The 26,047-nt window shown below is 43.0% G+C and overlaps 1 protein-coding gene and 1 long non-coding RNA gene across 9 annotated transcripts in view; both read left to right on the top strand.

Annotated features, from left to right (window-relative positions):
• Nucleotides 1–14,960, top strand: part of LOC112545606 (uncharacterized) — a 34,213-nt gene extending 19,253 nt beyond the window's left edge. Inside the window, exons 4-8 of the long non-coding RNA XR_003089135.2 lie at nucleotides 2,274–2,435; nucleotides 7,273–7,441; nucleotides 9,774–9,882; nucleotides 12,094–12,214; nucleotides 14,662–14,960. This is a non-coding gene — a long non-coding RNA (uncharacterized LOC112545606). The remainder of the gene's footprint in view (nucleotides 1–2,273; nucleotides 2,436–7,272; nucleotides 7,442–9,773; nucleotides 9,883–12,093; nucleotides 12,215–14,661) is intronic.
• A 5,059-nt stretch (nucleotides 14,961–20,019) lies between these two features.
• The window catches only part of FBXO30 (F-box protein 30), a 28,465-nt gene continuing 22,437 nt past the window's right edge, over nucleotides 20,020–26,047 (top strand). The window contains exons 1-2 of one of the 8 annotated variants that reach the window (XM_075924369.1): nucleotides 20,020–20,539; nucleotides 23,271–23,349. The gene's annotated coding sequence lies outside the window, so the exon portion shown is untranslated. Of the gene's footprint in view, nucleotides 20,544–23,270; nucleotides 23,350–26,047 lie in introns of all 8 variants that reach the window. The other 7 variants (XM_075924365.1, XM_075924364.1, XM_075924363.1 and 4 more) reach the window with 7 other exon arrangements.

Here is a 26,047-nt window from a genome sequence, read left to right as displayed (position 1 = left end):
TGAAGCTGCACAGTTTAGAGAGAACACTGCTTATTACTTACATAAATTTCCTCAAATACCTTTGACTCCAGTTCCCAATATATTATGTCTGATGATTTCTAGCACCTAATCAAATCCAAAGGCAGCATCTCTGATCAGATTAAAAGTGCTGCACTGAAAGTCCAATGTCCTGTGTTTTTAAAATATAGAACCTGATCCTTCTCTCCTTTACCCCAATTACGTCTAGTTTAATCCGGTGATTGCAGCAGAGTACTCCCAATATATACTGGCATGAGAGCATCATCAAGCCCATCATATTTTTCTAATGTCCTCATCAAATGATTCATTACCATAATAATGTATGCATGTGTAAACTAGACACATCCCTTTCTAATCAGTCTCCTCTTACACAGTATCACATGCCCATGGAAATAACTGGGATGTCACACACGGTGAGATAGAATGATTCAGAAGGATGACACGGTTGATTAAAAAGGAAAAAACATAAACTGGAGTAATCAGCAACATAAGAAAAAAATACAGCTAAAACACAAGACAGAGTTTAGGTAAAATATTGTGTGCCATGTTTTGTTCTCAGATGTCTGGAGGACGGGAGGGTTGCAGTTCCCACTGACTTCAGTAGGAGTTGTAGACATTTAGCCCTGAATTTATAAAAACTTTACTGTAAGTGGCTCCCAGTTTTTAAAAAGTTATGTGGGAGAAAAGACATTGGACAAGAGCATTGCAAGGTGTGAGCTAGTTACAAGAATGAAAGGGACAAATTCTGCCTTTGATTTCTTGACTGTCTCTGCCTCGCAAGTCCCTGGAAGTTACACATAAATAACCAAGGTGCAATATTAACTTTAAAAAGATTGGAACATTCAAAGGTGAAGAACGAGAAAAGCAATAAGGTGGAGCACAAGATTTTTGTAGTTTGTGTTTGTGTTATAGCTTTTCTTGAATTTGACACCACCTCTCAGAGTCACAATACTTGAATGTTAAATGAACGCACAAACAAGAACACTACTACAGCTGCTATGGGAAAAATTAGATTCCATCACCTGTCGAGTATGGAATTGTTTAGTGAAAAGAGGTGTCCCTAAATAACTGGTGTGTCTGAACAGGACTTTATTACCTCCTAACTTGCAAAGCAAAAACCAACAACTGGCCAAAAACATTTATATTGTTTTGTTTTGTTACAAAATCAAACCTATGTGTACCACAAAAGGCACACTCGTTGTTATAGCTCTATTCACATGGCTGGCCTCACCTCTACGCTCATTCATTTGCATCTGGGAGCACATGCTTGCAATCATGGTTTGATTCAGGCAAATGCATTACAATGTCTTCACACACCCCTAGAGCTCCACCTCCATGAACATTCTTTATCATTTGTCTATACACAACTTGCCATGGCTCCATTTGCACATTTACAAGTCTATTACTGGATCTCCTTGTATGATGACTGTTCTCTCTCCAAGTCCTGCATATATGTTACCATACACCTACTACCATATTTGAATACAGAGGCAGGACCATACCTTTAGATCAGTGGTTTTCAAACTATGGGTTGCAACCCAATACTGGGTCGTGGAATGTCAGGCACTGGGTCTCATTGCTACAGGGTGATTAGGTGACCAGTGGGGGTACTAAGGCAGACAACCTACCTGTCCTGGAACCGCACATTGTACTGTGCTCCCCAAGCAGACGGCAACAAGCCCAACTTCTGGGGAGAGGGGGAGAGTGCACAAGGCTCCACACACTGCCCCTGCCCTGAGCACTAGCTCCACATTCGCATTGCCTGGTAACCTGCTGCTGGCTGCTTCTGGGGCACAGCATGGTCTGCATTGCCAGGAGAGGCAGGAAGTCTGCCTTAGTACCCCTGCTGTACCGCTGACTTTCCCAACCCCAACCCCACCCCCAAAGCCATAGCCCCCTCCTAGACCTCAAAGCTCTTATCTTCAGCCCCACCCCGGAGCGCATACACTAGTCATATTATGTTGGGTCACGAGCATCAACAATTTTCTTCAACTGGGTCATGAGAAAAAAAGTTTGAAAACCCACTGCTTTAGATTGTAAGGTCTTCTGGGCAGGAGCTGTCAAGTGCTGTTTATAGAACAATGGAGTCCTGTTTTCAGTCTGTCTCATAAGAAACCTTATTAACTAGTAATAATAATTAATTTTAATAGAGTTCCAAAATGTACAGTGACACATGTATCCTTAAATGTTCAGCATATTATGCAAATTAGGCTCTTTCAACAGAAATAGCAACAACTCTTTGTATTATCTTTCAGGCTTCTGATGGTGCACACTTTATTTTCAGCAACACTATACAAAGCAACTTCTCTGATATAATTACAAGGTCCTTTATCAATATCACATTTGCCTGCCGATATCCCATTACTTACATGGTACCAACAGCCTAATGGAGATAATAAAATCAGTGTTGACATCAGGTAACTCCTCTTGTTTTTGTTTTCTAGCTTGTGCTACTAAATGGCCCTGCATCAAAAGCCCCGTTGAGAACAAAGGCAAATTAGTATACTGGTATTGTCTAGTATCACATAGCTCGTTTCATCCAGAAGAACCGGAGCCAAACTTTTGTAGGCTGCATAATATACAGTAATATTGGCTGGGGCACATTAATGGGGAAGGATGCTCTTGTGGTTAGGACACTGACCTAGGACTCAGTGATTTCAGTTCAATCCCTGGCTCTGTAATGGAATTCCTGGTGTTTACGGCAAATTGCTTAACCTCTCTGTGCCTCAGCTGCCCATCTGTTAAACTAAAATACGGGGCTAATAATACGTCCTTTGTCTTGTCTGTTTTACACAGTAAGCGCTTCAGAGCAGGGGCTATCTTCCTTTATGTACATACAATGGGACCTCTGGGTACTACAGAAATTTAAATAATTAGTAAATGAATTGGGATTCTGGTGATCTAGGCTTCACCGACTTGAATCATTGCCTCAATATGCTGTTGGCATCCTGGTGCACAGCTGATTGCTGCTGGTCACCCATCTGCTCCCAGCACAGAACTTAGAGAAGAGGGAATGAATTCAGGGGCCACAAGGCACAGTGTCAGCCAAGACACGGGACGAATCAGCAACAGATGGGAGGCATGACTGAGTCAACTGGCATGCATGAACACACACCCAGCTGTCGGGGAACCCCAGAGCGTAAATGGATCTGAGCCTACATTCATCAATTCACCCCTAAATACAGAGATGGAATCTGGCTAGGACACTGGGAATAACAGCCCTGTTCTTTTGAAAAATAACCAAGTATTAGACCCCAATTCAACAAAGCACTTAAACATATACCTATAGCCATTTTTTAGCTTATGCTCAAGTCCCACTGATTTCAGTTGGATCTGAGCTTATAGTGATTGCTTTGCAGCATTAAGGCTCAACAGTTAATATCTCAGTTTTGTGTGCTTTCTGAAAGTTAGGAGAATCAGCAGCACAGGCCCCCAGCACCACCATGGGTAAAAGAATGATTTTTATTAATGTTCTCCTTGAACCTAGGTTTGGGTTTTTGTTTTTTGGAGGGTTTTTTTTAGTTATTATAAAGTAATTAGTTCTGTTTCCTGAAACAAGGGGACCTTTAAAAGCAAACGGGAAAAGGCCAGAAACACTAGCATGAAAAAATAGCAGAATCCCTGTAAAGGACACTAAGGGTATGTCTAGACTACATGGCTCCGTTAACGGAGCCACATAGATGAGGCAGGATGACAAAGGGAAATGAAGCGGTGATTTAAATAATCGCCGCTTCATTTAAATCAAAATGGCCACCACGCTGTGCCGATCAGCTGTTTGTTGGCAAAGTGCAGCAATCTAGACAGGGATCTGCTGACCTCAGAACCCTTTAGCTTTAAATCACCTCTATGCTAACCCAATCCTAAAGACAATGATAGGGGTTCATCTACATAGCATCCTAAACTCGAAATAAGATATTCAATTTGCCATATTTCAAAATAACGCGCTATATTGAGAAATCCTTTAGCCCTCATGGAACGAGGGTTACAGGGATGCTGAAACAGTGTGTCTGCTATTTCCAGACCTATCTCAAAATAGTGGGTGCATTCAAAAGATGCAAGGTAACTATTTTGGGATACTTCCGATATCCCGATTCAGCCCCGCTGTGTGGACATACCTTAAGATGGGCCAGATTCTGTCATAAACTAAAGGGTTGTGTCTACACTGGCATGAATTTCCAGAACTGCTTAAAACGGAAAACTATCCCGTTTTCAGTTTTTCCGGAAAAGGAGCGTCTACATTGGCAGGCTGCTTTTCCGGAAAAGCGTCTGTGGCCAATGTAGACACGCTTTTCCGGAAAAGGGCCCCGATCGCCATTTTTGTGATCGGGGCTTTTTTCCGGAAAAGACTATTTGGCTGTCTACACTGGCCCTTTTCCGGTACAGTGTTCCGGAATAAGGACTTATGCCTGAGCGGGAGCAGAATAGTTTTTCCGGAATAGCGGCTGATTTTGTACAGTAGAGCGTCGTTGCTTTTCCGGAAATTCAAGGGCCAGTGTAGACAGCTCGCAGCTTATTCCGGAAAAGCGGCTGATTTTCCGGAATAAGTGGCCCAGCGTAGACACAGCCAAGAAGATTAGAAGTTGATCTAACTTCTGTCTGGCTACCAATGGCCCCAAGAATCATTTGGACAGTTAGATAATTGAGGTCCACCTCCTTTCCTCCAGATACACCCCTCTGCAACTGAGAAGGAGGACAGTGGCATAGGAACCAGCATAGCAACTCAGTCCATCTGAGGATTCCCCTGGCTAGGGGAACTCCTTAGTGAGGGTATGTCTACACTGCATTCCTCTTTCAAGAGAGAAATGCAAATGCAGACGAGCGAAATTGCAAATGAAGCGCAGATTTGAATTTCCAGTGCTTCATTTGCATAATTACATCCGAGTGCTATTTCGAAATAGCCTATTTCGAAAAAAGAAATGCTGTCTAGATGCGGTTATTTTGAAATAAAACCCTTCTTTTAAAATTACCCTTACTCCTTATAAAATGAGGTTTAAGGGTAATTTTGAAAGAACGGTTTTCTTTCGAAATAACCGCGTCTAGACATAGTTTCTTTTTTTGAAATAGGGTATTTCAAAATAGCACCCAGATGCAATTATGCAAATGAAGCATGGGAAATTCAAATCTGTGCTTCATTTGCAATTTCGTTTGTCTGCATTTGTATTCCTCTCTTGAAAAAGGAATCAAGTACAGGCAGTCCCCGGGTTACGTACAAGATAGGGACTGTAGGTTGGTTCTTAAGTTGAATCTGTATGTAAGTTGGAACTGGCGTCCAGATTCAGCCGCTGCTGAAACTGATCAGTTTCAACAGCAGCTGAATCTGGACACCAGTTCCGACTTACATACAGATCCAACTTAAGAACCCCAGGCGTCCCAAGTCAGCTGCTGCTGAAACTGATCAGCAGCTGATTCCAGGAAGCCCGGGGCAGAGCAACTCTGCCCGGGGCAGAGCAACTCTGCCTCGGGCTTCCTGTAGTCAGCTGCTGGTCAGTTTCAGCAGCGGCTGACTTGGGGACGCCTGGGGCAGAGCAGCTCGGGTGCTGCTGGGTTGGTCCAGTATCGCCAAGGAGCGGTGCTGCGGGACCAACCGGCAGCACCCCACCTGCTCTACCACAGGCCCCGGGCTTTGCTCCACGTCTCCCTGGTCTGCTGGGGGGGGGGGCACTAGCTGCGTCCCCCCCCCCAGCAGACCAGGGAGACGCTGAGCAAAGCTGGATCAGCTGGAAGCGCCGCGGGTCCGGCCCCGGGTCCTCCGCGGCCCCGGGTCCTCTGCGGCTTTGCTCAGCGTCTCCCTGGTCTGCAGACCAGGGAGACGCTGAGCAAAGCTGCGGAGGACCCGGGACCGGACCCGTGGCGCTTCCAGATCAGCTGGAAGCGCCGCGGGTCTGGCCCCAGGTCCTCCGCGGCTTTGCTCAGCATCTCCCTGGTCTGCTGGCTCCCCCAGCAGACCAGGGAGATGGGGAGCAGCTTTTCTCGCCCCAGAGGAGGCGGGCAGCGGGACCAGGTGTCCCGCCGCTTCAGTCCTCCGGGGCGAGAAAATCACCGTTCGTAACTGCGGATCCGACATAAGTCGGATCCGCGTAACTCGGGGACTGCCTGTATAGACATACCCTCAGTCAATTTCACTGGCTATATAACTCTTTTGCATCACTGGAAGTAGACTGTACGGCAGTATGGAAATTCCATTTTGTAAAAAAAATCTTGGGCATTTGTCTTCATTCTGATTAGGAAAGAAATCCATAAGCTTTTCAAAATTTGCACTGAAATAAAATTCTGAAAAAAAAATCATTTGGTCTTGGCCATTATTTTATTTGCCATTCTACAGGTTGAACCTCTCTCGTCTGGCACCCTTAGGAGCTGACTGGTGCTGAACCAGAGAATTTGCCAAAGCATCAGAGGTCAATATTGTCTAGCAGCCTTACCAACACTTCCACTGCTTACCAGGCTCTTAGAAGACATTTACAGATAAATTAGAGTTAAATAACAGCACAGAACACTGAGAGTCAGGACTGGTGGCTGTAAATAATCTTTATGGAACTGCAGGAAGCTTCACCACACTCATGATAAGTGGACTTCTGGCTAAAATCATGCCAGACCATGGATATTGCTGGACGAGAGAGTGCTGTACTAGAGAGGTTCAACCTTTAATACAAAATGAAATGAAAAGTTATTTCCAAGTGGAAAATTCAGATATTTCATTCTGAAAACGTCAAAATGGGATATTGCAACATTGTCAAATGCATTCTCTGATGGAAAATGGCTTTATCAAAGATTTTCCAAGCAATATTGCTGTCATGATGTTAAGCAGCCAAAGCGTGAGTGGGGAGTAGGATCTGCCCTATGGTGAGTCCAACCATCAAGTGAAGATACTCTAAGGCTGGGTCTACACTAGCATCCCTTCCGGAAAAGGGATGCTAATGTAGCACATCGCAATTGCAAATTCCGCGGGGGATTTAAATATCCCCCGCGGTATTTGCATTAACATGGCTGTTGCTTTTTTCCCGCTTGGGGATAAGCCGGAGAAAAGCGCCAGTCTAGACGTGATTCTCCGGAAAATAAACCCTTTTCCGGAGGATCTTTTATTCCTACTTTCAAGTGGAATAATGTGAGGGATTCATAAACAGCAAGACAGCCATCTGACTGAGACGCTGTTTGGCTAAATCTTCTCTAGTGTCTGATATAATTACACAGATGAATGAATGCCAAAGATTTATGGCCCTTGAGAGCTAATTATTTAATATCTTTTATCCTACATAGCTGCCCACACATTGTCAAAGATGAAACACTGTCAGTAATAATGAATGGCGAAGGTGCAGAAGCAATGTTTAGGATTCAGATGTTCAAGTTTGTGGGCATCTCTTACAAAGACATTTTCCTGCACTGCACAGTTCAGATTTGTCACAATTCAGCAGCTGTTTGCAAGCCAGTAAGTTTTTTTTATATATCCATGTGTGCATGAGGATTGGGAGTGGGATTATTATTATCATTCTAAGTGGAGGAGCTATGTTGTCTAATAGACTGAGGCAAGTCTAGAAATCATGAGTGTCTAAATTCTAATCTCTGCCACTTACTTGATGTGTGGCCTTGAGCAAGACACCTAGCCCTTTGCTTCAGCTTTCCCATCTACAAAATTAGAAGAGTAATCCTTAGTGCAAGATGTCGGAATGACTTATCAGAAACAAAACCCAGGAGCCGTCAACATGGTTTTATTTAAGGCTAATATTTATAACTAGAAATCAAATCAAGTTAACTTAGTACAAAAGAGTAACAGCAAACTTCCTCTGCCAGAGTTTCACTCTAGTTCTCCAATTCTTGTGAACTCCATTCCCGCTGGTGTTTCCCTCCACTGTCTCCCAAGTAGCCCATTTTTAGTTCTTCCCCTGTTTGAAGGGAGGGAAAGTTGAGCTTAACTCATTACTCATTAAGGACAAGGTAGTGTCCCTGCCTGCCATCACATTTGCCTAACTCTCAGCATTGTCATGAGAAATTGTTTGTATAGCAATTTGAAAATGAAAAATACTCATTACTGTCATCCAGTGGCCCTAATTCAGACCTGCCAGGGCAACAGTCCCATTGACCCCAAAGAGTATTTTGCCGGAGGATGGGCACATAGTTTGGATTGATTTTTAATACTGTTTTTAAGGCATCATCAATGTACCTAGTGTTGTACAAACACATATAAAAGGGCCCTTCTGCTGGAAGCTTGCAGCTTAACTCAAACATGTCAATATGATAGCAAAATATATAGCAGAGATTGCATTCTTTTCATCAGATAATATGGGAAAAAGCATGAAATATTAGTTGATCATAGAGGTGCTATAACTAAGTGATATTTACCAGTACTCAGATGACAATTTATCAGCTCATGACATAGAAAATGAGTTTTTAAATGGGAGCAATATTCTACCTCAGAACAACACTCTTCCTTCCAACTGTCCACACAGCTGAATTTTATATTATATTACAGTGAAAGCTTTTTTATCCGCCACTCCTTCGGAAAGGGGGTTGCTGGTTATTTGAATGTGCTGGTTAACAAAGCTTATTGCTCTGCCCTTGCCCCCTACTGGAAGATCTGTCTCCCGGCAGCTGGAGGCAGGCTGAGGAAGAAGGAGGTGCCTGCAGTGCCTCTTGTCGGAAGCCCCGCAGTGCCACTTGTCTAGCTCCTGGCTAGACAGGCAGGAGTCAGACAGGCGGCTTGAAGACGCGGTGGTATTGTGGTTGGGGGCAATGCCGGTTAACAAAGTTTTCTGGGTATCAGAGTGGCGGATAACACAACTTTCACTATAATAGCAAGGAGATTGATTAGATCTTTGTTTGCCATATGAAACAGGAGAGAAAACATTCTGATACCACAAAGCAATATAGAGTATAATTTGCTATGTACTTTTCTGACATTGATACAGAATGCAGTATCATTGTGAATGATTTTTGATGGTAGATTGTTTTAACATTAACAGCAGCTGCAAAATAATGACAGGCTTTGTACATAGATTTGTTTCCTTAAGTATTACATCAGAAAAAGCTACCCGGATGACATACCAAGCGAGGGAAGTAATCAAGGAGGAAATCAGTATGACATTTTGGAAACTGATTCTGATAAACCAGGTGCTTTGTCTGAAAGTCACACAAGACAGTATCTCAGCACAAGTAAAATCTGCCACAGCCCATTTAGGGTATGCATCTGTTCCCTGATACATGTGTCATTTGTTGCTACACTCCTAGCTCTATTAGCTGATTTTTATAAGCTGCCCAGATAACAATTTATAACCTCTAAATAAAAGCCCAGCCTCTTTTGACCTGGAATCTCTTTTCATGTATACTGGTATAAATCCAAGTAAATCCACTGCAGTCAATAGACTTACTCACATGTAAAGTTGATATAAGTGAGAATCAGGTCTTAAATATCTGGGACAAAATTCAGACCTAGCATAACAAATTACAATACTATAGGGAAATACCATAGTTCAAAAACCATTGTACTAAACCCTTTTATGTCATGACTGAATATGGCTCTAGTGTTGGGTAGATTTTTTAGTCCTTTACCTGCTAACTAGGTTTTGGAACAAGATGAAATTGTGCATGCTGACAGTCTAATCTATGGGTTGGGACCTGTTAAAGCCTGACCCAGATGAAAATGGACCGTCACTGCAAATGTTGGGAGTATGTGGATCCCAGTTCCTTAGTAGAAAAGTCATAGGAGACTTTAAGTAAAAGCTTTGTGGCTGCACATATTAAATGAGCCAATCCTCTTCCTACAGATCTGCACAACTCCCACGACACAGGACATTCACAAAGCTCCAGCAGCAGCACCATGTGTTTATGAACAAGAAGGAATAACTACAGCCCTGGTAACTTCCCTGCACTGTTGTAAGTGGCGGGATTGATGGGCTCAGAGCCCAACCAATGAAGAGAGCTTTATTTCTGTCTTTGCAGCTGACCAGTCCCGAGCGTGTTGCAAGGGAGTGAAAGGGATAGAATTTCTGCCTCCTGATCTTTGTTTTGTTATGGATGCAGAAGGTTTCTTGAATCCTGATCCTTGTTTTTTTAAATTCTCATCTCCCAAATTGTACAGCTATTCAGATATATAAACCTTTCAATATGCCCCCTCCAGATTACTGAGTACTGGGGAAGAACCCAGTCTCCCACAAGAATGTTGAGATTCCCTATCATTGCTAAGTGGAATTCCCCAAAATAATCCCCAAGAACTAGATTGCCAATATAAAACTTGGGCTGGGAGAAGCCTCTAATTTTGTCATTGGACAGAGGAAAGTACACAATGACAGGTTTGGCCTGTGAATGCAGGACATCACACTAGAGATTTCTCTTCCATGACTGCAGAGACTAAAGGGTTTGTATAGTTTCCAGGGAACAGCAGCCGTGGAGGAATATTTTGGCTGGCTCAAGCTCATTGTTTATTTTGGGGTATAAATGAGAGAGGCCAAGTTTATTAGTATCTGAACATTATTCCTTCTGGGTGTGCAAAACAGTTTTTTAAAATCTGCATATTCATTGTCCTATTGCTACCCCAGCCACGTCTCCTTCCCAGCAGGATTACTCACTTCTGGAGCTTGTCAATGTTTTGTACTGAGAGCTCTGTGTCTGGCAGAAGTGCTCCTGATTTATCCACTTGTGATTTATCCACTCCAGCTTTATGTGATGCCAACCGAGTGCTAGCCATTCTTACTCTAACAGCAACTCTTCTTTACATCTGCAATGCACCAAAAGTTAAACCATAACTATGCTTTCCTAGTGGGTATATAAAATTTTCCTCTATGAGATTAAGCTCTGCTAGAGAATAGCATTTATTTGCACTAGATAAACTAATATGGATCTTTTCCTTTAGCCAAACTTGTTAATATTTGAGAGAAAGAACTAAGAACACAAGGCTGCAAAGTGAGCAGATGCCTCCTACATGGGTTCAGGGGCTTGTTGTAATCCCCAAATCTTTTTAATTATTATCAAAATGCTTAATGTTCTGCAGCCTAAAAACTACATTTCAATTTACTTCCATATCCAGTATTTTATTAGAGCACTTGGTGCCAGACCTGAAATATAAGTACTGCTAGAAATTATGCATTAAGGTATCAGATAAGAACCCTATAGTTTGTGATCAAATGTCCTGAAACATCTTATGTTCTCTCGTTGTTGTTACATATATATAAATATATACATATGTAACAACGGAGAGAGAACATAAGGGGTGTGCATGTGTTTGTGTATACACATACACACAATGATTTATTCTATTTAATTTTTCTACACACACAGATCATTGCAAATTCATTTGTAGATAACTTATTTTGAACACATAGATTTAAGGGAGTCTTTTGTTTTTCTAAGTTACTTTGATGTTTGTAAAAGATTGGAGTGTATTTTCCTCTGCTGCCAGTTTATCCAGAAAATAACTACAGAACAATCAGCAGCTTACAAACTTCCCCATACTTCCCTAATGCTAAATTGTGTAGGGGTAAGAGGGCACTTCTACTATCAAGTCTAGTTAGTCCTTTGTCTCTGCTCAGAAGAACATAAAGGGTGCCAGTTAGCACAGTGGCTTTTTTCTCCTTGTCCACTAAAATTGAACCTACTAAATTCATTTCTCACAAGCAACTGCACAGCTAACAGATGGTAACAATGTAGCTTTGCTCACAGGTAACCCCACTGAGTTTAACAAAACTACTCTTCAGCATAGAGAAGCACATGCATCTGTGAGCAAGATCCGGTCACTACTGATCTGACCTGACCTGAATTTGAGCCAGTGACCTACATGATAAGGGTTTGTGTTCCAATAAGAGTCTCCTGAACAGCAGATACTCTTGCTTTGGACTCCAGGACAAGCTCTGTCTTAAGTATTGAGCGTATGATATACTGATGTGTGTGTATGGTTGTCACTGCCCTCTCTTGGAGCAAGATGACTCTGCTCATCTCAGACACTGCTCTTCAGAGCATTGCTCAATTCTGATGCTCTTTCATCTCATCAGAGGCTTGTGTTTACCAGGTAGTTTTAAGTGTAAATTCTTGACCTACCTTTGAGGATCATATATGCACGGATACTTACTGTTTGCAATTTCTTTTTAACAGAATTGTACTAATTATGGTAAAATAACCAGAAATAAAAGAGAAACAACACTATTTCTTACTCACACAGTCTCATATGGTCCCATCAAGAGAAAGCTGGCAGATGATGGAGAAACTAATAAAGGTACATGATTTAAAAAACCATGTTTCAAAACGTAATGTTTTATGTAGACTGATGTGATCCTTTGTGGCATATTTTACTTTAAAAAAATCATAAATGTTTAACAGGAAGGTTTTATTTTTAAACATACAAAATCCAGAAAATTAAAATTCATGAATACACAGACAACTTAGCTTCTTTGACCAATTCACATTAATTATCAGTATGTACCAGTTCCTAGATGGTTCTGAACAGCTTAAACTCCCCCAGTGAAGTCATTGGGAGTTATCATTGATAACTTATGTTGTCATTCATATGGCATTATGCCTTATTATGAGTGAGCTGTGATGGAAACCATAAATATGAGTTTTCTGATGTATTTGATTAATTCATTCTATGTTGCTTTAACTTACAATGACTTTTTTTAAAAAAAGGAAAGCTGCCAGTGAATTCATCTAAGTTTTGTAGAAAAATGAAGTAATTTCACGCATAAAGAACTTGTTATCAGTTCATTGCTTTCAATAAATCTTTTAGTTAGTTCTAAAAATTCCTCTACGCTGATGGTCAGCTAATAGAGATGGTATCTGAGAATCAGAGGACCTTGAGATATCATACAAGGGAAAAGGGCATGTGACAGGTTGAGACCCCTGGGATGTCACCTGAGGTGCTTAGACACTATTGAGACTCCCTTCTCTGCCAACCTAGTCCCTCAGTTAAGGGGCTTGCTGACCCAGGCCTCCACTAGCAAAACCCATGGGCAAGGCCACATCCAGCTGCAGATACAAACACTGAGAACAGCTCTGGGAAAACTCAGCACCCAGATGCTCACTGCTCTCCCTTCCCCCCTAGGGTACAAACCCCAATTTAAATAAAATTTGCCTTCTTCCTCATTATGAAGGTAGATATACATAGCCTCTCACTGACCCCCATTAGAAATTACATAAACTGGGTTATATTATAAACCAAAAATAAGTTTATTAACTAAGAAAAGGTGTTTTAAATTGTCAAAGAGGTAGCAAATAGAGCAGAGGAAATTACTAAGAAAATAATACAAAACACGCAATCTAAGATAGATACATTAAAAAAACTAGTTACATGTAAGATCTCACCCTAAATGTGGTTCTAATAATCTTGTTCACAGGCCAGACACCCTTCCACTGTGGGCCAATTCCCTTCTCCCAGTTCAATCTTAGTTGTTTCCAGCAGTCATCTTGGGCGGGGGGGAGTAGCTGAGAACTGACAACCTAGATTACCTGACTTCCCACCCTTAAATAGGATTTGTATAAGCCAGGAGTCCTTTGTTTCATAATTTGACCTCATCCCAGCTTCTCATGGAAAAGTACAGAATTTAAGATGGGTTCCAATATCAGGTGACATGGTCACATGTCTCTGTAGGGTCCTTGTAGCCATTCTTCCTAGGCTGACACATGTGTTTGAAGAAAGGTTACGTTCTTTTACAGTTCATGTCTCTGGCTGATGGGCCATCGGTACTGCCTGGTTTTTCCATTGTAGTCCCTGAAGTGCCAGTAATGAGAGTGACCCAAAGCAAGTATCCTACGTATTCACTGGAATAGATGAACCATTGGTGTGATGTCATATGGCAGTTCTTATGTTCTTAAACTGAATAGCCTGTTCCTTATATTCACTAAGGTCTATTTTGGCAGTGCAAAAGGGCCTCAGAGTGTGTCTAAATACAATTATGCTACTACCTTCTCTACACTCACTTTACATTTATGCTCACCTCCACTGTGAGAGTGGAGTAAAACATCCCTAGGTCAAAAAAATGAATATTGATGTTGGTGTAATCTTTGTAAACTACTTTCCGGGGATCTCCTGTTTCTTGTTTATATAAGGCCACATTACACAACTCTGGCTATGTGAAAAGGCTTTAAAGTGAACATGAATCATAGCTGCACTCCCTTTATAGTCCTTTACACTGTCAGAGCAGAGTGGAAGGGGCATTAGTATCCATGAGAATAAAGCCCAATATCTGCATTTTTAGGTTTGGGATTTTTATCTGAAGACTTCTTCCATTTTCATCAAATAGAATCCAATCCTAGTATAGACCACACTGGACATACAAAGACTCAGGGTATATCCGCACAACAGAATTTTGTAGCCTCAGGGAATGGCCATACAACAGAATTCTTAGTCTACATAAGACATGGCTGTGAGTCTCACACTTCACCTCCTGCTTGAACCTGAATTTCAGGTGTGGTTTCTTTCTTCCTGCCATTACAAATCAAGCTAACTTTTCCCAAGATATGTGAGTCTGATGCCCTTCCTTTTGCTGGCCTTCTGCAGCTTATGTATTCCATAGAGCTCTGAAAACTGGGTTCAGAATTGGATCCTAATGATTTTTTATACTTTTAAGACTGGAAAAACACCTTCTGTCCTAAGTTATAATATTTTCAGATGGATTTGATGATAGAGAAGATCTTTGTAAATCCTTTCTGTTCTTTTCCCCACAGATAGAGGAGAATTTACACCAATTGAAACCTGGATCCTTGGAGGAGTGCTAATGGCATTTTTAGTTTTAACTGGAGTCTTTGGAGCACTTTTGCTTAAGTCAAGAAGAGCATACCCTCCTACGGAACCTCAGCTGATTATATCACATTTTCATAACTCAGAAGCAGCATCATGATTAGCTGATCCCCGCATCTTAAAGCATTTGACCTGAGTTGCAGCAAGGGTCATGAAGACAAATAGGGTGTTGATCTCAGATTAATGTTTATTTTATACATGTAAATAATTGTTATTAATGATTCAATTAAAGTTCACATATTATTAATAAGGCTCTATTCTTGTGTTCATTTTCATAAAAGATAGTACAATTGATTATGAACAGGTAAAGAAATGTGTGCTGAAAACCTTTAATTATGTTTTCTGGGTATTTTAATGTACCACAGACTAGTCATTTCCCTCTATTTAGAAAACCCAGATATATTTCACCTCCTCCTATTCTACCCAAAAAGGCCATCCCAATTGTTATGACATAATCACCAACTGGCCACTGTCGCAAAGATAAACAGTCTGCTTCTGACTAAAGGGGAGTTCACTGGTAGAAGTCATGGAACAGACTCTTAAACTACCACTGTTCAGTTACTGTGATAGTATCAAAAGTATCATTTGCAGCAATGGTGAAAAATCTGCAACTTGTGAGCCACATGCAGCCCATTTGGGTTTTCTGTGTGGTTCACAAGATATTTTGTTTACTGTTGCCCCTTTACAGGGCTGCCAGATTCCACTGGTTTCTATTCAGTTAGGGTTTTTTTTCCTACTGGTGTTACTAAAATGACATGCACATAAAGCAAGGGGTGGTGAAGTGAGGTGTGTGCTGATTGCATGCAACATTAACTGTTTAAGCCATGCACTCCCTCTGCATAGAGCCATTCCTGCGCCCCGGGTAGCGGACATGCGACGCATTGGGTGACTCCACCCCTGGGCGCACAGCGCATGCACAGCCCCTACCCACGGTGTGCTGCGCACTTTACAGCTGCAATCGGGCGTGCGGCACCTTATTGCAGCTCTAAGGGGCGCTGTGTGGCCTCTGACCCCGGGGCACCTGATGGCAGCTCTAAGGGGCACTGCGCGGCCAGGCTCACGGTGCCCCTTATAGCTGCCATCAGGCGCCCCCTCCTAGGTTGGCGCCCCAGGCAGCTGCCTGGCTAGCCCCCCCCCTTAATCCGGCTCTGCCTCTGCATCCAATCAAAATGCTGCTATGGTTCAACCGTCACACCCGGCAAATTCTAGGTATGCAAGCGCAGTTAGCAAAACTACCCTATCGCGGGAGACATCTTGGTTATGACTTGCAGCCCACTGAGATGAAGGAGAGTCACTTGTGTGACCCACTCACCATCCCAGGTTTCCCATCGCTTATTTGCAGGATCATCAAAGTCGTCAGTGTTCTACTCTTCCAAGTCAACAAGTTTCATTCATGGGCACATTTTAGTTCAAAGTACAAGAAGAAACTAAGTTTCTGCATTCTTTGAGATGAGTATTAATCCTTTGTATCTTGCTACTTAACACTTTTTGATTGATTCAAGGGACCTGGTTACCTCATGATCAAAATGAGCAAAGTAGACCTAATCCCATTCCCATAATGGTGTTAAAATACTAGACAGGCCACAATTTGTTATAGAAACTCAGGTGTCAGCTGGCTCTCTACAAGTTATAACTATTGTAACTAGGTGTGGGAATAATTGAATTGAAAGCCGGGAGGGACCCTGACTCCGTCACAATGGTAATGTAGAAAGGGGTTAAACATGCACTATTTTCCTACAAGGAAACAGGCCTTTTTTGATTAAGGGCAGAGTGCATTGAGGCAACAGCAAGAGAATCCAATAGATCATGAGACCTTCTCAAACCACTTCTCTTACAATGTCAGTAAGCTAAATGGAGTAAGCCCTTAGATTTGTTGCTATTCAATGACATTACAAAAGGAACCCATTTTACTATTTTATGTAACTGGCACAGATGGGCTTTGCTAGAAAGGATTGTGAAGTGCCACCATGGGGATTTTTTTTTTAAAAAAAAATCGAGGTATCAAATCTTCCAGTGTGCCTGTGTTTGAAAAGTTGGCCCACAATGTGTATTTGGAACTTGGTATGAGGTCTTGGTATAGTATTGTTTACATATATATTCCCTTCTGAGATCTGAGCTTACAAAGAGTAGAACTTGCATATACAAATCTGCAGGCAAAATTTGATACTAAAATTTTGATTTTTACAGCCTGATAAATGGAAATGCTTGCACACTTGCATCAATTGCAAATACGTGTTGAAAGCATTTGTACCTATTTTCATATTTATAGCAAAATTTAAAATACTTTTGATGTACACAAGATTCCCATGCACAAATCTTTGCAAGAGAAAAACTATTCTGAACTTGGGTATTTATATCAACTTGAAAGAGTGCTTATATATTTTAAAATTTATGGGAACAATTGGCATGCAAGACGACTGATTCTTGGCAAATGATCTGAACGTATTTGTAGACTTGGAAATGTCTAACATTTTACTCACGGTTACTAATTTGCAGGAGTTTCTCAGAGCCTACACACATAACTGAACAGCTAGGCTCTGGATCAGAGTTTTTATTTCAGACTGGTAAAAAGAACTGGATAACATTAGGAATCTGCATAATTCTCACTCCAAGTTACCACTAACTTTAATGGGATTCAACATACAAAATAATACTGGTCCAATTACAGATACTCATTTTCCCTTAGTAAGTAACCACAGTGAAGTTTTATTCATGTTGGACCTGAGCCATCAGAAAACTGCCTTCACAGTTACTTACTCACAGAACCCTCTCAGCCTTCTGGACCACGAAGCAATGGAAACCACTGCCTATTGTGCTGATGGCAGTACCATACTTTAGAAACCACAGAATGCCAACTATGTGATTGCACCCATACTGAGTGATTACCCTAAATGGTAACCCTGTTCATGGAAATGTTGGTTGGTGGATCAAAGGGGGAGAGCTGAGTCTGAGCAAGTCCACTAATGTCTTAATGGAAGGGTGGATTCTGCCCTGAGGGACTGCACATATACAGATGAGATGAGCCAAGGATATAAACAAAAAAGCCCATGTACTTGAAAATGATTCACCCTATTCAAAAAATTAGGACAAGGAGATCCCCTATCTCAACAGGGCTATGTCTACACTCACAGCTTCTTGTGTCAGAAGTATGCAAATGAGGCTAAGCATGGAATATTGCCGAGCCTCATTTGAATACCTAATGAACCACCATTTTTGCAGAAGAGGCTCTTGCGCCAGAAGGAGCTATCTACGCTGCCCCTTCTTGCGCAAGAAAAACCCTCTTGTGCAATGCCGTTACGCCAATTATTTTCAGGAATAACGGCATTGCGCAAAAGGGTTTTTCTTGTGCAAGAAGGGGCAGCGTAGATAGCTCCTTCTGACACAAGAGCCTCTTCTGCAAAAATGGTGGTTCATTAGGCATGCAAATGAGTTTAAAACTAATAAAAGAAAGCTCTTCTTCACACAGTGTGTAGTCAACCTGTGGAACTCCTTGCCAGTGGAGGCTGTGAAGGCGAGGACTATAACAGAGTTTAAAGAGAAGCTAGATAATTTCATGGAGGTTAGGTTCATAAAAGGCTATTAGCCAGGGGATAGAAATGGTGTCCCTGGCCTCTGTTTGTCAGAGGCTGGAGACGGATGGCAGGAGACAAATCGCTTGATCATTGTCTTCAGTCCACCCCTCTGGGGCACCTGGTGCTGGCCATTGTCGGCAGACAGGCTACTGGGCTAGATGGACCTTTGGTCTGACTCAGTACGGCTGTTCTTATGTGGCTCGGTGATATTCCACGCTTAGCCTCATTTGCATATTACTGATGCAAGAAGCCAGGAGTGTAGACATAGCCCAGGAGTCCTGCCACAGCATTCTGGCAATAGAAAGCATAAATTCTGTTTAGCAGTAGTTTTCAACTGGTTTGTGCACTCCAGGAATTTGCAGACTAAGAAGTTCACAAAATGTGGTGTTACCATAGCAGTGGTTTTCAATCTGAGGTCTGCAAGCAATGTCTAAGATTTCCAAAGGGGTCTACACCTCCATTTGAAATGTTTAGGAGTCTACAAATAAAGGTTTAGCTAGGTTGATTTAGCTACACATAGAATTCAATTCACAATCCCAGTTGAAGATAGTAGTACTACAAAAACTCCCATAGGCTGCACCAACCTAAATGAAGATACAGTGCCAATAGTGAGAGTTGAATTTTCTTCAACTCCTTGAGACTCTCTGTAGTTGTCTGCTTATGAAGGTGTTTTGTTTTGGCTTTTGTAGATAGGCATGGAGCCAGTCCTTACTGTCTTCTCAAGCTTACTAGGTGGGATATTTGTATATCTTGATACTGTAATCAGATCTATGCAGAAACAAAGATCTCTCAACTGGAATCTGAATGCAGGATCAAGGCTTTTTGTAAATGTTGAAAAACTAGCAAATATTCATTACAAGCAAATATGATCCCTGTCATTAAACCGTGTTCCATGTCTATATGGAACCTTTGGTGTATTAAAAAAACCAAACCAAACCAAAGTCATCCTCTAGCACCTACAGGCATGTCTCCACTAGGAAATTATTCTGAAATAACTAAATTCAAAATAACTCCCGAAATAACTATTTCAAAATAAGCTTATTCCCTGAGGAAAGCTGGAGTACAGATTTTAAAATAATCAGCCTATTAGTTCACAATAACAGGCTGAACAGTGCTGAGACTCCACTTATTTCAAAATAAGGGAGTTTATTTTAAAATAACTCCCTAATGTCAGGACTAACAAAAAAAAATACAGAGTATCCCATGTCTGTTGTTCTTGGAACTAGTAAGAAGTCCTACCAGTCTAACTAAAAAGCCATGCCTCTAGTCTGTATTTCTTACAATACACTTCATAACTATGGACTAAATGCAGAAAGATGCTGAGCACCCATAGCTCTTATTCACATTAAGTATTCTGCATCTCTCTGCATCTGACCCTTCAAAAAGAGTTTGCCTGAGTGGAGGTCTTCAGAATTGGAAGAAGGGCTGGGAAAGATCAGCACGCTTGTGCCTACTCTGCTCACCCCCGTTTTCCTCCCGGTGGTGGGATTTAAATTCGAGCCATGTCACCCCTTATTCTGGGAACACATTTCAAATGCCAACAATTGTTTTAAAAAGTTTTCTGATCCCAGGTTCCATAAGCGGTCACATGGAACCACGTGCCCGTGTAAATCATGACCCGGCACAAAACACGGACACCGCCCTCCACGCTCACTGCAAGTCACCGCCCTACCCCCGCGCGCAGCCTGGGGAGACTCCGCGGGCGCAGCTGGACTCTGGCTTCTAAGAACGTGGAGGGCGGAGGAGGCGGGGCAGGGACGCTGCGCGCGGCACCCAGGGCAGAACCCTCGCAGGGTGACAGCAGCTTCACCCCTCAACGGACCAGCGCCCGCCTCCGAACTCAGGGCTACCCCCAACCAGCCCACAAAAGAAGGGCGGGGGGGAGGAAACATCCGGGAACTGAACGCGCCGCACGCGCGCTCACTTCAGTGAGAAGTTTCGTCCCGCCCCCCTCCGCCGTGCGTCATGGCGTCACCGGTGACCCGCCCTGCCCCCACTGCATGGACCTGGGGGAGAAAGACGCTGCCGGCAGTGCCAGTCCCGGGCGGGGGGAGTCGGCGCGCGCACTCTCCCTTCCTCCATCCCGGAACCGGATCGAATCCGGGGGGCCGTCGGGACTCTCTTGCTCGCTCTCTGTACGCGCGCGTGCCCGCCCGCCCGCCGGTTGGAGACAGCAGCGACCCGTAGCGGGGCCGCGCGGAGCCCTGCCCGAGACGGAGCCGCGGATCGGAGGGTGAGTGACCGGGTCCGGGACGGGTTCTCTTCTGGGTCCGCCTCTTCCCCGTCGGCGCCGCCAGTGGCAAAGGGGGGCAGGGTGTCTAGGCCGGGTCTGGGGCAGTGACAAAATCACCCCTCCCCCTCCCGGCCGTGCCCGGGGCTGCGAAGGGCGAGACCCATGGGGGGGGGGTGTTTCCATTGCTCCCCACGATCCGGGGTCGGGCCAACCCGGGGGTTGGCTGTTTAGGTGGCTGCTGCCGCCTCCCCCTGCCGCCCCGGGGGGGCGCTCCCGGCTGAACAGCGGGGTTCTCCGAGGCCGGCCCCGCCCGGCAGTGACAGCCCCGCGGGGCTGTGTTGGGGGGCGTGCGCGCCGGGCAGGAGGGGTATCGTGTCACCCTTCCCTTGGCTGCTGGGGTTTAACACCGATCGCAGCCTGCGGCGGGAGCATATGTGATGGTAACATGCCATTTAGGGTGGCTGGCGAATTAGCTCCGCCCCTCCTCTCTCGCTCCCCACCCCTTTTCCCTTTATGGGCCACTCTCTGGGTAGGTTTCTGGCGGAGCAAACAATGGCTATGGGGAGACATTCACCGTGTGGCCGCTTCCCCCCCCCCCCCATGTAACCTCCCCACCACTGTTAATATTAATAAACGTATGCATTACAGTAGCGCCCAAAAAATAAGGCTAGAGTCCTATTTTATTGGGTGTGATTCAAATACAGGAAGTCAGCCTTTGCTCCACAAAGCAGTGTTGCTCTTTTATTCATACAAAAGTGGGCAGATAATTCTGAATTATTGTTGAAGTGTGTGTCCGTGTCCATGTTAAGTGAGTCCAGATATCTAAGAGAAGACTTGGTGTCTCAGTTTCTTAGTCCATTGAAATCACATTTTCTGAGAGACCTGAAAAGAGGCAACTTATTCCTGTATAAACATAAAGTATAAGCAGGACTATAATACTTAGTCCTGCCATGAGTGCAGGGAACTGGACTAGATCAGTATTTCTCAACAAGTGGTAGGAGTATCCTTAGGAGTAGCCAAGAGAAGTCATCAACACAACTGAAATTTGGAGAGAATTGACTTTTTGTTTTAAGTTTTACAGTGCTTAATTATTTTTATACTTTTTACACTCAAAAATTTCATCGCTCACCTGGCTACAATTAAGTTTAAACAAATATGTTGCAAAGGTAGAAAAAAAATTGTGTGTCTGAAAACTAGGTATAGGAGGTCTTTTTTTTTGGGGGGGGGAAGGTATTTTGTAAAAAAAAAGGTTGAGAAACACTGGATGACCTCTCGAGTCTATCTTTTCCAGCCCTATAGTTCTATAAAAATTATAATGAACACAAACATAGGAGGGAGGAGCTGTCGAGTGATTTTGCTGAAAACGTAGCTGTAATAAAACCCCATGCAACCTGTTTTTGAGAAGCTGTAAAATCTATGTTGTCTAAGGCAGCCCTTTGAAATTTGATTGGGACAGAGCTGTGAGCTGGGGAAATGTTCTTTTCTTTAGACCCTCAAATTCCATTCAGATTTGTCTGAGAAACGTTTTTCAAATCCACATTTCTCTTCTGTTGTTGGTATTATTAACATGTCAAATTAAATAGCTACAGCACATGCTGCATTAGGAGTCCAGGGAGCAGTGTTCCTCTTTTTTTTTTTTTCTTCTGAATTTTCCCATCACCTTCAAATTGGCACATGTAACAAAATTTCATGTGATGGGAGTGAGACCAAGGGGTTCTGAGTGTGGTATGGGGCTCAGGACTGAGGCAGAGGATTAGGGTGCAGGAGTGTGAGAGCACTGGCTGGGGGTGTGAGGTCTAAGTTGGCGTTGAGCTCAGGATTGGAACAGAGAGTTGGGATGCAAGGGCTCTGGTTGATAGTGCAGACTCTGGGGTGGGGCTTGGGGACGAGGGGCTTAGGGTGCAGGAGGTAGGCTCTGGGGTGAGGGTTGTGGTGCTGGGGGGGATAGAGGCTCTGAACTGGTGGTATGCCCTTTGGTGGCCAGCAGGGTTGGGGGGCGGTCAAGGTGGGGGAGGGGGTCAGAGGTTGGGCTTCGGCTTACTTGATCTGACTTCCTGTTGGGGATGGCGAGGATCATCCCCCTTCCCTTTGTCACTGCAGCTTGATACTAGGGACATAGGGAAGGGGCTCCTCCCCACCCTCCCTGGCAGCTTGCGGTCTTTGGGGGGAGAGACCTCTCCCTGCTGCAGCTCTGTGCTCCAGCATGGAGTGGCCTTGCAGCTTAGGGAGAATTTAGCCAGGAAGCAGATAACCTCCCCAGGAAGTGGGAAAGAGATGACTAGGTTCCTTTCCCTTACTCTATGTTCTGGACCCAGAGAATCTCCCATATCACCCAGCATAACAACTTACTGTCACTGCCAGGTAATAACTAATCCTATAGCTCAACCTGTGCACCTTTGAAGGCTTAAGTTTCAAATTCTGCAGGTGAAACAATAGTGAGATTTTAATATTTGCATGTAATTTTGTTTTTAATAAAGGTAATAAGAAATTACATACACACAACTGTTAAAATATTATTTAGAGTATAAAGTTAAACAGCTAAAAGCTGAAACATGTCTATAAATGTAGGCTGTCCATGTAATTTTAATTCAGCCCTCTTACATTATAGTAGTCTTTAATTACATGATTACATACCTTTTTTTCCTACAAAAGCATTACTTTATTAATTGCTGAAGAATGAATGAGGCTTATGTGAGTCCTTTTTATATGATCTCTGCCTCATTTGTTGCAGAAATGGGAAGATAGAGAAGAAAGGAAGATGCTTCAAGAAAACAGAGGATGGTCTCATGCTCAAGGCAGGTGAATGCCATGTGAGAACATAGTTTTTATCTCTGCTTCTGCTTCCTATGTGATGCTACACAAGTCACAGAAACCAAAATTTTGCCAGGGGGCGGCTTATGTATTTCTGATTTTCTGGGTGCTCAACTTGAAATACTTGGAGCCTGATAAGCAGAAGTGGTGAGTGCTCACACTGCAAATGAAGTGGATGCTTTGTACCTCTGTCAATAATATAATGTAGCATGGAGGTATGAGTATAGGAGCAGGGATAGAGATGTAAAAAGTTAATCAGTTAACCAGTAAACATTAGACTTACAGGAATGCTTACTTGGTAACCAGTTAACCAGACTGCCAGTCATTTGGAGGCAGCTGGCAAGAATCTCAGATCATGGAGACAGGTGGGGCTGCATGGCAAACAGGCCCCGGGCCCAGCAGTCCCAGCTGCACCACAGCCCTGGTTCCTGCAGTCCTGGATCCCAGCTGCGCCAGCCTCGGCTCCTGTTTTACTGACGCCTGGTTAACTGTTTTGATCAATATTTACATCCTAGTCAGGAATCATAATTCTATCTGTACTGCTAAATCACTTGTATGGTGTTAGGCAAATCTCTTCTCTTAATTCCCCCATCTGGGGATAATGCTATTATCTCACAATGGAGATAAATTCATTTGTTAGTCAATTAAATACTATGGTGATGAACACCCTAGATAAGACCATGAGGAATTAACAATTCTTTGTTCGCTTAAGATTTTGGTTAGTATTCAGGAGCCTCCTTCAGAGGATAAAAAGTAGCATTAAACAGCTGCCTCATTCTGTGAGCATAGTCCATCCTCTCTGCGCTGAATGAGACAATAGTCCTATTAAAAATAGTATGTGACCATGTAATCAAAGACTGTGTTGTAATGCATACTCGTAAGAGGGCAGAATTAAGGTTGGATGGGTAACCTAAATTTTAGGATTTTCTAATTTTTAAAATTTATGTCTGTAACATTTTTTTGTGTATACACAGTAATTATGAAAGTACCTTTTGCTGACCCAGGATATGTCTCAATATTTCACATGAAATACCTTTTAATAGCACACTTATGCAAAGCAAATGCAACAATATGCACTTATTTATTGACAGTGGAAGGAAACAATTTTTTTTGTTTGCCAAAGGCAAAACAATTGTTCTAAGCAGAGCTACGAGATAAATCCTGTCAAATGGTGTTTTGAAAGCCACTATAAAGTAATTGTGGGCTAAATTTCTAATTAGAAAGCGTATTGCTTTTTAGCATAAAATCTTAACAGAAGTAATGGTCAGTAAAAAAAATATGTAACAAACACTTGGTTGAAGTTGCTTATACTTATCTTTTAGGTGAATTTGAGTGGTATAGAAGTATATCTTTTATAGAATCAGTAGTTCCTCTGCCCAGAATAGCAGGTATGTTTATGTGCTTATGTAGAAGAATAACAGTTTTGAATGACAGCTCAGTAACAAATGAGGCAATTTTTTTAGTGTGTGCTTTAACACAGTACGTTGCAGTATTTAAAACAGTGTTTTAGCTGAGTCACTATTATCATGAGCCCTTGAGAGAGTTTGGACAAGCATGCTTGGTTGGAGTCCATGAATTATATATCTTAGTTTCATGACTACTGACATTTGAAAATACTTCTGGTTTTTAACTGTCAAATATAGATGAAAAATGGTGATTCACTGTCCTCTACAATTAATTTCGAAACAAGATGAAGAGCCAACCTTTTTTTTTCTTTATACAGTCTTTTTCATTCTAATTCCGTGACTGTAAAACAGTTGGTGCATTGGAAGATATGTTTGACAGTTATTAGTACACATTCACAATTGTGTGCTCCATCTATTCCTAGGTATGTTTTAGCAGCTATTTGAGAGAGCTCTTCAGTTTTAAGCCCTAGTTTACATGTCCTTAAAGCCTTCTGAAAGTTACTTTTGGGGCTTACATATCCCATTGTTACTTCTATCTCAAAAGTGGCTTTTTAAAACTTAATGAAAAGTATTGCTTCCCCCTCCCCCCCCCACTGCTTCGTATTACTTAGTTACCTGCTAAAAAAAAGACCTATGATTTCTGATGCTCTTAAACTTAGAGGGAAAATAAGGAAAAAACACACTAGATCAGTGGTCTCCAACCTTTTTAAGCATGAGATCACTTTTTGAATTTAAATTCAATCCAGGATCCATCTCAAACCCAAACACTCTTGCCCCGCCTCCTTCCCGCCCCTTGTCCAAGGTCCCGCTTCTGCTCACTCCATCCTCCCACCCTCACTCACTTTTATCAGGTAGAGGGTTGGGGTGTGAGGGAGGGGGATGCGGTCTCTGATCTTGGGCTAAAGGAGTTGGAGTGTGGGAGGGGTTCTTAGCTGAGCCTGGGACAGGGCGTTGGGGTGCAGGATGGGTGCAGTTTCTGGAAAGGAGTTTGGGTGCAGGGGGACTCAGGGATAGGGCAGGAGTTTGAGGTGCAGGAGGGGTTCAGGACTGGGGCTGGGGTTTGGAATGCAGGCTCTAGCTAAGCACCATTTACCTCAGGTGGCTTCTGGGTGTTGGTGCAGTGGGGCTAAGGCAGGTCCACCCATCCCCAGGCCCTGCATCACTCCCAAAAGCAGGCAGCAAACTCTCTCCATTCCTGCCCCCCTCTGCTCTGTGGAGATGGGGTACTGGGTAGAGGGAGGGGCACCCTAACATCAGCACCCTCTCCTCTTCTTGTGCCCTGCACAGCAAG

This window comes from Pelodiscus sinensis, chromosome 3 (genome assembly GCF_049634645.1).
Source record: "Pelodiscus sinensis isolate JC-2024 chromosome 3, ASM4963464v1, whole genome shotgun sequence".
Taxonomy (NCBI): Eukaryota; Metazoa; Chordata; order Testudines; family Trionychidae; genus Pelodiscus; species Pelodiscus sinensis.
Note: the sequence above shows the minus strand (reverse complement) of the source record. Positions and strands in the feature narration are given on the sequence as shown.